The sequence below is a fragment of the Marmota monax genome, unplaced genomic scaffold (assembly GCF_021218885.2).
Source record: "Marmota monax isolate L192 unplaced genomic scaffold, Marmota_monax_Labrador192_F-V1.1 WCK01_AAM20220418_F8-fsc00012, whole genome shotgun sequence".
Classification (NCBI taxonomy): Eukaryota; Metazoa; Chordata; class Mammalia; order Rodentia; family Sciuridae; genus Marmota; species Marmota monax.
The window spans coordinates 23,593,093-23,605,759 of record NW_026695227.1 but is presented as its reverse complement, the minus strand read 5'-3'; positions in this window follow the sequence as shown (position 1 = coordinate 23,605,759).

Genomic DNA, 12,667 nt, shown 5'->3' with positions numbered 1-12,667 from the left:
CGCAGAGGATGCCTGGAAAACATTAAGGAGTTCATTCTTGTTTTCTTTCTCTAATTGCCGACAAGTAACAATGACTTAATATGGAGGAGCCAATGTTTTCTTCATTGTGTATTATTCTGTGTTGTGGAATAATTTATTTTATTTTATTTTATTTTTTTATTGTTGGTTGTTCAAAACATTACATAGTTCTTGATATATCCTCTTTCACACTTTGCTTCAAGTGGGTTATGAACTCCCATTTTTAGCCCATATACAGATTGCAGAATCACATCAATTACACATCCATTGATTTACATATTGCCATACTAGTGACTGTCGTGTTCTGCTGCCTTTCCTATCCTCTACTATCACCCTCCCCTCCCCTCCCCTCCCCTCTTCTCTCTCTACCCCCTCTACTGACCTTCATTTCTCCCCCTTATATTATTTTTCCCTTTCCCCTCATTTCCTCTTGTATGTTCTTTTGTATAACCCTGAGGGTCTCCTTCCATTTCCATGCAATTTCCCTTTTCTCTCCCTTTCCCTCCCACCTCTCATCTCTGTTTAATGTTAATCTTCTTCTCATGCTCTTCGTCCCTACTCTGTTCTTAGTTACTCTCCTTATATCAAAGAAGACATTTGGCATTTGTTTTTTAGGGATTAGCTAGCTTCACTTAGCATAATCTGCTCTAGTGCCATCCATTTCCCTGCAAATTCTATGATTTTGTCATTTTTTAATGCAGAGTAATACTCCATTGTGTATAAATGCCACATTTTTTAATCCATCCGTCTATTGAAGGGCATCTGGGTTGGTTCCACAGTCTTGCTATTATGAATTGAGCTGCTATGAACATCGATGTAGCAGTGTCCCTGTAGCATGCTCTTTTTAGGTCTTTAGGGAATAGACCAAGAAGGGGAATAGCTGGGTCAAATGGTGGCTCCATTCCCAGCTTTCCAAGAAATCTCCATACTGCTTTCCAAATTGGCTGCACCAATTTGCAGTCCCTCCAGCAATGTACAAGTGTACCCTTTTTCCCACATCCTCGCCAGCACTTGTTGTTGTTTGACTTCATAATGGCTGCCAATCTTACTGGAGTGAGATGGTATCTTAGGGTGGTTTTGATTTGCATTTCTCTGACTGCTAGAGATGGTGAGCATTTTTTCATGTACTTGTTGATTGATTGTATGTCCTCCTCTGAGAAGTGTCTGTTCAGGTCCTTGGCCCATTTGTTGATTGGGTTGTTTGCTCTCTTATTGTCTAATTTTTTGAGTTCTTTGTATACTCTGGATATTAGGGCTCTATCTGAAGTGTGAGGAGTAAAGATTTGTTCCCAGGATGTAGGCTCTCTATTTACCTCTCTTATTGTTTCTTTAGCTGAGAAAAAACTTTTTAGTTTGAGTAAGTCCCAATGTTGATTCTAGTTATTAACTTTTGTGCTATGGGTGTTCTATTGAGGAATTTGGAGCCCGACCCTACAGTATGTAGATCGTAGCCAACTTTCTCTTCTATCAGACGCCGTGTCTCTGATTTGATATCAAGCTCCTTGATCCATTTTGAGTTAACTTTTGTGCATGGTGAGAGAAAGGGATTCAGTTTCATTTTGTTGCATATGGATTTCCAGTTTTCCCAACACCATTTGTTGAAGATGCTATCCTTCCTCCATTGCATGCTTTTAGCCCCTTTATCAAATATAAGATAGTTGTAGTTTTGTGGATTGGTTTCTGTGTCCTCTATTCTGTACCATTGGTCCACCCGCCTGTTTTGGTACCAGTACCATGCTGTTTTTGTTACTATTGCTCTGTAGTATAGTTTGAAGTCTGGTATCGCTATACCGCCTGATTCACACTTCCTGCTTAGCATTGTTTTTGCTATTCTGGGTCTTTTATTTTTCCATATGAATTTCATGATTGCTTTCTCTATTTCTACAAGAAATGCCATTGGGATTTTGATTGGCATTGCATTAAACCTATAGAGAACTTTTGGTAATATCGCCATTTTGATGATGTTAGTTCTGCCTATCCATGAACAGGGTATATTTTTCCATCTTCTAAGATCTTCTTCTATTTCTCTCTTTAGGGTTCTGTAGTTTTCATTGTATAAGTCTTTCACCTCTTTTGTTAGGTTGATTCCCAAGTATTTTATTTTTTTGAAGATATTGTGAATGGAGTGGTTGTCCTCATTTCCATTTCAGAGGATTTGTCACTGATATACAGGAATGCCTTTGATTTATGCGTGTTGATTTTATATCCTGCCACTTTTCCGAATTCATTTATTAGCTCTAATAGTTTCTTTGTAGAGCCTTTTGGGTCTGCTAGGTATAGAATCATATCATCTGCAAATAGTGATAATTTAAGTTCTTCTTTTCCTATTTTTATGCCTTTAATTTCTTTCGTCTGTCTAATTGCTCTGGCCAGCGTTTCGAGAACTATGTTGAACAGAAGTGGTGAAAGAGGGCATCCCTGTCTTGTTCCAGATTTTAGAGGGAATGCCTTCAATTTTTCTCCATTCAGAATGATGCTAGCCTGAGGCTTAGCATAGATTGCTTTTACAATATTGAGGTATGTTCCTGTTATCTCTAGTTTTTCTAGAGTTTTGAACATAAAGGGATGCTGTACTTTGTCGAATGCTTTTCCCGCATCTATCGAGATGATCATATGGTTCTTATTTTTAAGTCTATTGATGTGGTGAATAACATTTATTGATTTCCGTATATTGAACCAGCCTTGCATCCCAGGGATGAATCCTACTTGATCATGGTGCACAATTTTTTTGATATGGTTTTATATCCAATTCGCCAGAATTTTATTGAGGATTTTTGCATCTAGGTTCATTAGAGATATTGGTCTGAAGTTTTCTTTCTTTGAAGTGTCTTTGTCTGGTTTAGGTATCAGGGTGATGTTGGCCTCGTAGAATGAATTTGGAAGTTCTCCCTCTTTTTCTATTTCCTGAAGTAGCTTGAAAAGTATTGGTGTTAGTTCCTCTTTAAAGGTTTTATAAAATTCTGCTGTATACCCATCCGGTCCTGGGCTTTTCTTAGTTGGTAGTCTTTTGATGGTTTCTTCTATTTCCTCGATTGATATTGGTCTGTTTAGGTTGTCTATATCCTCCTGACTCAATCTGGGCAGATCATATGACTTAAGAAATTTATCTACGCCTTCACTATCTTCTAATTTATTGGAGTATAAGGATTCAAAATAATTTTTGATTATCTTCTGTATTTCTGAAGTGTCTGTTGTGATATTGCCTTTTTTATCCCGTATGCTAGTAATTTGAGTTCTCTCTCTTCTTCTCTTCGCTAGCATGGCTAAGGGTCTGTCGATTTTGTTTATTTTTTCAAAGAACCAGCTTTTAGTTTTTTCAATTTTTTCAATTGTTTCTTTTGTTTCGATTTCATTAATTTCAGCTCTGATTTTCATTATTTCTTGCCTTCTACTTCTTTTGCTGTTGTTTTGCTCTTCTTTTTCTAGGATTTTGAGATGAAGTATGAGATCATTTATTTGTTGGTTTTTTCTTTTTTTAAGGAATGAACTCCAAGCAATGAATTTTCCTCTTAGAACTGCTTTCAATGTGTCCCATAGATTCCGATATGTTGTGTCTGTGTTTCCATTAATCTCTAAGAATTTTTTAATTTCCTCCTTGATGTCTTCTATAACCCATTGATCATTCAGTAACCTATTGTTCATTCTCCAAGTGATGTATGCTTTTTCCTTCCTTCTTTTATCGTTGATTTTCAGTTTCATTCCATTATGATCAGATAAGATGCATGGTATTATCTCTACTCCTTTATATTGTCTAAGAGTTGCCCTGTGACATAATATATGATCTATTTTTGAGAAGGATCCATGTGCTGCTGAGAAAAAAGTATAACTGCTTGATGTTGGGTGGTATATTCTATATATGTCAACTAAGTCTAGGTTATTAATTGTGTTATTGAGTTCTATAGTTTCCTTATTCAACTTTTGTTTGGAAGATCTGTCCAGTGGCGAGAGAGGTGTGTTGAAGTCTCCCATGATTATTGTATGGTGGTCTATTAGACTCTTGAACTTGAGAAGAGTTTGTTTGATGAACATAGCTGCACCATTGTTTGGGGCATATATATTTATGATTGTTATGTCTTGTTGGTGTATGGTTCCCTTAAGCAGTATGTAGTGTTCCTCTTTATCCCTTTTGATTAACTTTGGCTTGAAATCTATTTTATTTGAGTATGGACACTTCTGCTTATTTCCGAAGTCCATATGAGTGATATGATTTTTCCCAACCTTTCACCTTCAGCCTATGTATGTCTTTTCCTATCAAATGCGTCTCCTGTAGGCAGCATATTGTTGGGTCTTGTTTTGTGATCCATTCTACTAGCCTGTGTCTCTTAATTGGTGAGTTTAAGCCATTAACATTTAGGGTTATTTTTGAGATATGGGTTGTTGTTCCAGCCATATTTGTTTATTTATGTTACTAAACATGGTTTGTTTTCCTCTTTGATTATCCCCCCCCCCCTTACTGTCCTACCTCCCACTGTTGGTTTTCATTGTTATTTTCCATTTCCTCTTCCTGTAATGTTTTGGTGAGGATGTTTTGAAGAGATGGTTTTCTAGCTGCATATTCTTTTAACTTTTGTTTTTCGTGGAAGGTTTTAATTTCATCTTCCATCCTGAAGCTTAATTTCACTGGATACACAATTCTTGGTTGGAACCCATTTTCTTTCAGTGTTTGAAATATGTTATTCCAGGATCTTCTAGCTTTCAGAGTCTGTGTTGAAAGATCAGCTGTTATCCTGATTGGCTTACCCCTAAATGTAATCTGCTTCCTTTCTCTTGTAGCTTTTAAAATTCTCTCCTTATTCTGTATGTTGGGCATCTTCATTATAATGTGTCTAGGTGTGGATCTCTTATGATTTTGCACATTCGGCGTCCTGTAGGCTTCTAGGATTTGGGATTCTGTCTCATTCTTCAAGTCTGGGAAGTTTTCTCGTATTATTTCATTGAATAAATTGCTCATTCCTTTGGTATGGAGTTCTATACCTTCCTGTATCCCAATGACTCTTAAGTTTGGTCTCTTAATGTTATCCCATATTTCTTGGATGTTCTGCTCATGGTTTCTTAACAGTCTTGCCGAGCTGTCTATGTTCTTTTCAAGTTGAAATACTTTGTCTTCATTGTCTGATGTTCTATCTTCTAAGTGTTCTACTCTGCTGGTAGTATTCTCAATTGAGTTTTTAAGTTGGTTTATTGCTTCCTGCATTTCTAGGATTTCTGTTTGTTTTTTATAACCTCTATCTCCCTGTATAGTTGATCCTTTGCTTCCTGGATTTGTTTGTGTAATTCATTGTCGAAGTGATCTTTCATTGTCTGATTTTCCTGTCTAATGTCTTCCTTGATACTCCAGATCATCTGAAGCATATATATCCTGAATGCTTTATCTGACATTCCATCTGCTGCAGCTGTTACCTCTTCTAAAGTTGAGTTGACCTGCATTGCTTGTAGTCCTTTCTTTCCTTGTCTTTTCATACTGCTTGCGTTTCTTTCTTCTTGGTGAAACTGTTGTGTTTTTGAAATTTCCCCCCCCCCCTATATATTTATATTGCTCTTGTATAGTTGAAAAGTCTCCCTTGCAGGTGCGGGCGGGGGCTCTGCTCTGCCCCTCCTCCAATTGGTGTGAGGTGTCTACCATGCCCGCGGACCCCTGGGCCTGATCTGCCGTTCTGTCGCAGGTCTGCCTACCTTGCAGGTGGGGGCGAAGGCTCTGCCCTGCCCCTCCTACCACTCCCGGGGACCGCTGGGCCTGATCTGCAGGTTGGTTGCCGGTCTGCCCACCTTGCGGCCACGGGTGGCAGTTCCGCTCCGCCCCCACTCCAATTGGGGTCACTTGACCACCACACAAGCGGGCCGCTGGGCCTGATCTGGGCACGGGCGAAGGCTCTGCTCTGCCCCTACTCCAGCTGGGGTGAAGTGTGTACCACGCTGGCAGGCCGCTGGGCCTGATCCACCGGTCTGTCGCAGGTCTGCCTACCTTGCGGGCGCGGGCGGCGGCCCCGCTCCTCCCCTCTGGCTCAACGACAAAGCGAGAGAGACTCAGGTATCTGTGACTCACCCTCCCTACCAGGAGACCAACTGTTTCCGTCTCCGCTGGCACCGATGAAGTTCTCTCCTCGGCCGCTCTCCGATGACATCAGATCTCTGCCATGCTGGCATCCCCTGTTCTATGGCTGAATCCCATTTTCTTCTCTTCCAATAGGCGGAGCTGTGCCCTCCGAGCTGAGCTTCTGCCCTCTGTGTGCTGACAGAAATCCCTGTAAGGCGGCTCCTGGGAGTCTCTCAATCCTGTTAGTCCAGAGCCCTTTCACTTATCCGGCCCCTCCCCCTGTTCCTCCTTCCAGCCAGCCAGCCAGGTCCTGTTCACCGGAGGCGGTTCCCCAAGGATCTGATTACACTTGCAGCCCCACCGCGTGTCCTATATCCCGAACGATGAACACCCTCTCTGTCATTCATCTAAGCCCCAGTGCTGTGGTGGGGTGATCTGGGAACCAACAGTTTAATTTTTCCGGACCCCTTTGGTGGGCACGCCCCCAGAAACTGGCCGCTAAGATCTTGGGTGTCACTGCTGGTGTTAAGGGGAGGTGGGGATCTGGAATCCCCTCTGCTTCCCTACAGACATGCCCCTGGAGAGATTCCTGAGGTTTCCTGGCTGCTTGTATCTGGAGGGGGTGGGAGTCACACACCTGTTAACGTGGATTCCGCTGGGAAGGAATTCTGTCAGCGAAACTCAGGTGATGTAACCTCTCTGCTATGGCGGGCCCCAGGCTCCTTGCAGGAGTGTCCGAAGGGAGGGGTGGGACTGGTCTGTCTCTGGTTGGTTTCAGCTCCCGGTTCGCTATTTCATGAAGGCTTGGTGAGAGACCTCTTCCTAGAGTCCCTGCACTGCTCCTGCTGTGCTGCGCCTCGGAGGCTATCCGCCCTGACGCGGGGGCCGCGTGCAGGCAGCCGGCAGTGGCCGAGTCGCGCGGGCAGCGGCTGGCAGGTCTGGACCTCTGCGCTGCGTGGCGGAGATTCACTTGTCTAGGGCAGACTGTCACCTCCAAAAATCCTTCCAATTCCCGGCCGGTCTCTCTTTAGTGGAATTTTGCTAGGAGTTTCTCAGCAGGTCAAATCTAAGCGTATCCATGCGTCTCTCTGACCCCGTTGTTGAGGAGGTACTGAAAGCGCTGCCTCCTCACTCGCCGCCATGTTGGATCTTAATTTTGTTTTTAACAATTTAAAAAGTATGATCTTTAGTTTAAGCCATATTATGGTGCTCCTGCCAAAAGCAAAGTTCTGGGCTAGGTAACGAAGGCAGAATGGTGACCACAGAGGACAGCTTCTGTAGAGCATGTGGGTGACTCAGGGCAGTCGGTTGCCAGGAAGACAAATGGTAAACCACTTTAGCTCATCTGGGGAAACTGTCCTCTTGGTGGATTTTAGTTTCTATAAGACACTGTGTTTTTACATCTCTGACTAGTTCTTCCTTGGCTTAGATCCCTCCTTTTTTTATGGTGGTTTCCCCTAGATTTCATAGGTTCACTGTCTCTATGTGAGAATAAAAATCAGATGTTATTTTGATTTCTTTTTGGTCCATTTAGAAAATTTATTCCAGAAAATATCAGTTTCCAGGGCTATCCTTTTTTGAATATATCTTTTGAATAGCAGAATTTTTCATAGGTCTCAGAACTCTCTTCTTTACTAGAAAGTCTGGCTTTTTAATATCACTTTTTATTCTATTATATTCATTTATATACTTTAACTTATATATTTTATTTATACATTTATCTATTTTTAAGATTTTATTCATGGAAAGATTCACCAGTTTTGAAGGTATGGTTTGATGGGTGTTGCACATATATAATTGGGTTAACCATTACACACATCATGATATACAATATGCCCGTCATTCCATAAAGTTCTCTCTGCCCTGTTACAGTAAGTTCCCTCTCCCTCCTCCTGGATACCTATGATCTGCTTTCTGTCATCATGCTTTTGCTTTCCCTGGCATTTTCCATATGGATCAGTCATAAGGCTCATAGCCTTCTGTGTCTAGTTTCTTCCACTCAGCACAATTCATTGGAGAGTTATTCATGTTTTGCATATCAGTAGTTTGTTCATTTTCATTGCTGAGTAGTATTCATCTGTATGGATATACCACAAATTTTTACCCATTCTCTAGTTGATGGACATATGGATAGTCCAGTAATTCACTATTTTGAATGAAACTGCTCTGCTGCTATGAACATGTGAATACAAGTTTTTGGGTAGATATATGTTTTTATTTCTCTTAGGTTGTGGCAGAAGAATAATGCCCCCTCCCATATAATGCCCATTCCATAATCTAGGAAACTGTGGATATGTCTCATTGTATGGTAGAAAGAAGTTAAGGTAATCAATATTGCTCATGTGCTGAATGAAAACAGGGAGTCTATTCAGGATTTTCTAGGTGGTGTCTCTGATATAATGACATAAGTTATTCAAAGCAGAGGTCCTTCCTGGCTATTGTCAAGAACCTGAGAGGTGGTAGCCTGAGAAGGACTTGACTTAACTTACTGTTTGATGGTTTTGAAGATACAAAATTGGGAGTACAGGCATTCTCTAGAAGCTAGAAAAAACAAGAAAGTAGGTTTTCCTTTGTTCACCCAGAAAGGAATGTAACCTTGACACCAAGATTTTTAGCTCAGTGAGTGCTGAGTGTGCTGAACTTCTGATTTTTGAATGGTAATATAATGTACTCAAGTGGTTTAAGTTATTAAATTTTTGATCATTTATAAGAGCAGTCATAGGCCTCTAGCACATGGGTCAGTTCCTGGAAATGGGATTTCTGGGTTAGGTGCTAAGTATATGTCTAACTTGATAAAAAACTGCCAAGTGGATTTCAAAAGAGGTTGTGACTTTCCTTCAAGCAGAGTTAGGCTGGTTTTAAATGTAGATTTGATGTATGTTTCTCCACCATTTTTTTTTGAAAGACTTCCAGATTCAGAATTTAGAAAAAGGAAAAAGCAGGGGACAGCCATTCACAGGTTTAGCAGTTTGGGGTATTGGGGACACAGTGGAATCAGATCCATTGCTGAGAGGTCTTTAAGGACATGAACACAGAGAGTATTTCCAGAGAAAGGCTGTCTCTTGCCTGTTTCTCACTAGGTGGCTGATGTTGCTGTAGAGGGCAGTGGAGCCAAAGTTCCCTTCTGGCCCTCACTGCAGCTCTGGCTGGTGGCAGTGGTGGCCATCAGTGTCAACTCTAACAATGGTGTTCACTCTTCTTGGCCAACTCCCATCACAGAGATGACATCTAACTGAAATTCATTCATGTTTCTGGTACTTATGATGACTGTTCCTGATTGGTTGTGAGGATGAAAGTTTTTTCTCTGAACATTCTCTACAATTTCTGTATGAATTTTGAAGAGTCCCTGTGTTAAAGGTTAAAAAAAATTATTCATTGCACTTGTTAAAGGTGGTGAGAAAGACTTTATTCAAGAAAGATTACTGTAAGACTATAAAGACTATAAAACCATGGGGGTTTTATAGTAGGGCAGAGAGATGGATCTCAACTCCAAATTCAATGAGGACAAGACAGGGAACAGGTCAGTGGAGAGAAAACTTCCTAAGAGGAAGCACTGGGGGTGAAAGAGACTTCTGGCTAAACTGAGTCTGGAGTCTTGCCGGAGGAGGGCCAGGGTGATCAAATATAGAGGGTGGGTCATGAAGAATTTGATCATATGTTGAAGATAGGAGACTTTTGCTAAAGAGATCCAGTAGAATTCTTGCTGAAGTTGAACAGAGATAAGGCTGGTACTGGTCTGGAAGAGGACTTAGAGGATTCTGACTCAGGTTTGGTGAGGAAGAGCCTTTGTTGTTCTGCATCCGTGCTTAAGCTGCTACTTTTTTTTTGGTAATTATTTTAAAGATGCATAGCACATCCTTTAAGGAGTATTTTAAAAAGATAATATTTTCTAGTTATTAATAAAAAAAAAAGTTCTCTGAAAACAGAGCCTCCATGTGATCCAGCAATTCCACTACTGGGTACACAATCCAAGGACATGAAGTCCGTATATGGAAGGGACACCTGCACTCTCTTGTTCGTTGCAGTACTGCTCACAACAGCCAAGAAATGGAATAATCTAGGTGACTATTGATGGTTGAATGGATAAAGAAAATGTGGTGTATCTTCACAATGGGAAATTGCTAGTCATCAACAAGAATTAAATCCTGTCATTTGGGCAACACTGATGAATCTGGAGGACATTTTATTAAATAAAATCAACCAGGTGCAGAAAGACAATAAAAACACATGTTTTCACTCATATGTGGAAGCTAAAAAAGTTGTCTCATGGAAGTAGAGTTACCAGAAGATGGGAAGGGCAGTGGGAAGGAGGGATAGAGAGGGGTTGAGCTAATGATTATGCAAATACACTTGGACAGGAAGAGTACCTTCTAGAACTGTATAGCAAGTCCAGTAGAGCCACCAGAGTAACAATAATATTCTGTGTATTTCAAGATGGCTAGAAGTGATTATTTTATATTTTTTCAGTACAAAGAAATGGTAAATATTTGAGGTGGCAGATATGCTAATTATCCTGATTTGATCATTGCATATAATATACATGTGTCAAAATATACCATTGTATTCCATAAGTATGTGCAATTATTACACGTCAGTTAAAAATACTCTCAAAGACAAATATAAGTCAGTGTAAGGGGAAGTACACTCAGGAAAATATATATTAGCTAAGCTAATATGAAAACAGTACTTGTTATTTCTAATCCAAGCATGTGAATTCTATTAAAAATCATGAGCTAAAACAATGAGCAAATTTGTTAGTGTAAATTTGTTTGAATCTGAAAAAAGAGGACCTATGATTTAAGAATTTTGTTTTCCTTATTCTTTCATTTTTCAAAAAGGCGGCTTTTGGTTCTTATAAAACGTCCTGTTTCCAGATCATGAGTAAAATGGGGGAGGCAGGTTTGAAGAGGGGATAAGAAGACCCTGTACACGTTGTATTTAAAAAGGTACCAGAGTCGGGGAAGGCTCAGCGTGAGGTCAGAGCCATCCCTGTGGGCATCCCACATACTCTGCGATGTGACTTGTCTTTTTGTCGTCTGAATGCAGAAAATGTGGCCATTTTCATGGTTTTGTCTGATTTTCTGAATCATGCTTGGCAATGACATCCAGATGGACTCTGTTCCTCCGGTTCCATTTCTGTAGGTGGATGTATTTGCTAACATCTATTGTGGGCATGTTATCTTGCACAAGCAGCACATGTCACGCTGCCTAAAGGGACAGCAGCCTGGGCTTCTTGGCCATAACCAAGTATGGCAGAGTTCCAGGGGTGCATCTGTGGACAGACCTCATGCTTTCAAGGGTCTGACTGTTTTTCACACTCAATAAATCATCAGTGGGATAGATTGCATTACATAAATCTTTTAGTGGCTACCTGATGCTTTTAGGAAAACACCAAAATCTTTACTGCGGCCTGCAATACTCTCTGATAGGGTAGGGTGATGACATTAACATCATTTTTTCATTGACAGTGGATTTTAGAAATATTTCCTTTATCTGTGCGACCCTTATACCCTTGACACTCTCCATTTGCTCTTGACATCCAACCACAGCTTTCACAGCAGAGGTCCTGAAGATGCTCCAGGTGGCTTTCAAAGAGGTGACAGGGAAGTATCAGTGGTATGTTTGTTTTTTGAGCGTGTCGCATCTGCCTTCTAAAACTCCACCCCTTAAAGTAAACATACCCCTGCTCTGCCTGTTATTCTAGCCCTCACTGGAGCCTTCATCATTTGACAGGTATCAGTGCCACAATTAATCTGTAATGTGCAGAGGAGAGATGTGGGGTGAGGCTTTGTCCTGCCTAACCTTGTACTTCATGTGCAAACTTGGTAAATGTTGAAGTTCAATCACATTCCTCTCTGAAGAGTCACTTGCCTTCTGCTAGTGATGATCTGATTGTAACAACTGACTGTTCTATTTCTATAGACTTCTTTAAAAAATTATTTTTTAAACTTTAAACTCAAGTTAATGGGATGACTAGTGAATAATTGAGTTCATGGGTCCTAAGCCAGATAAGGACCACTAATTGTTCAGTGCTTTTATGTTAATTAAATTATTTCCCATTAGAAATGCTTGCAGCTTACAAAGAATTACTAATGTACCATGACCTTTGTCCATGCCTCTCTTTTTTTTTTGTAGATTTCTATAACCCAAACTTCTTAGAAAATCTATGCAAAGACCTCAACTATACTATTGTTTGTTATTGTTACTTGAAAATACTAAACTCTTCTGAAATAAACTGGAAAGTAATTGTATTTGATTTTATCTTTTTTTGAGCTGAACATGTTATTTGGAAATAAAAACAAAGCAGACTAGAGAAACACAGTAAAATCCATTCCTTTATCACTACTTTCTTGGGGAAAATTTATCTAACATTATTTTTCCTTTTTAGTATGCTTGTTGTAATCCATTTATTTTCTCTTCACTGCTTGTTGAGACTTTATTCTGGAACAACACTCTTCCCATGATTATATTTCTGAATCCTCTGAGATCTCCAACTAAATTGTGTGGAACATGTGCTGCTGTAAGATTTCATTGAAACGTATAAAGAATAAGGAATTCCATTTCCTTAAATTCCCTTTAGTATATAAAATATTTGGTGAGTTGCTGATATCTTCA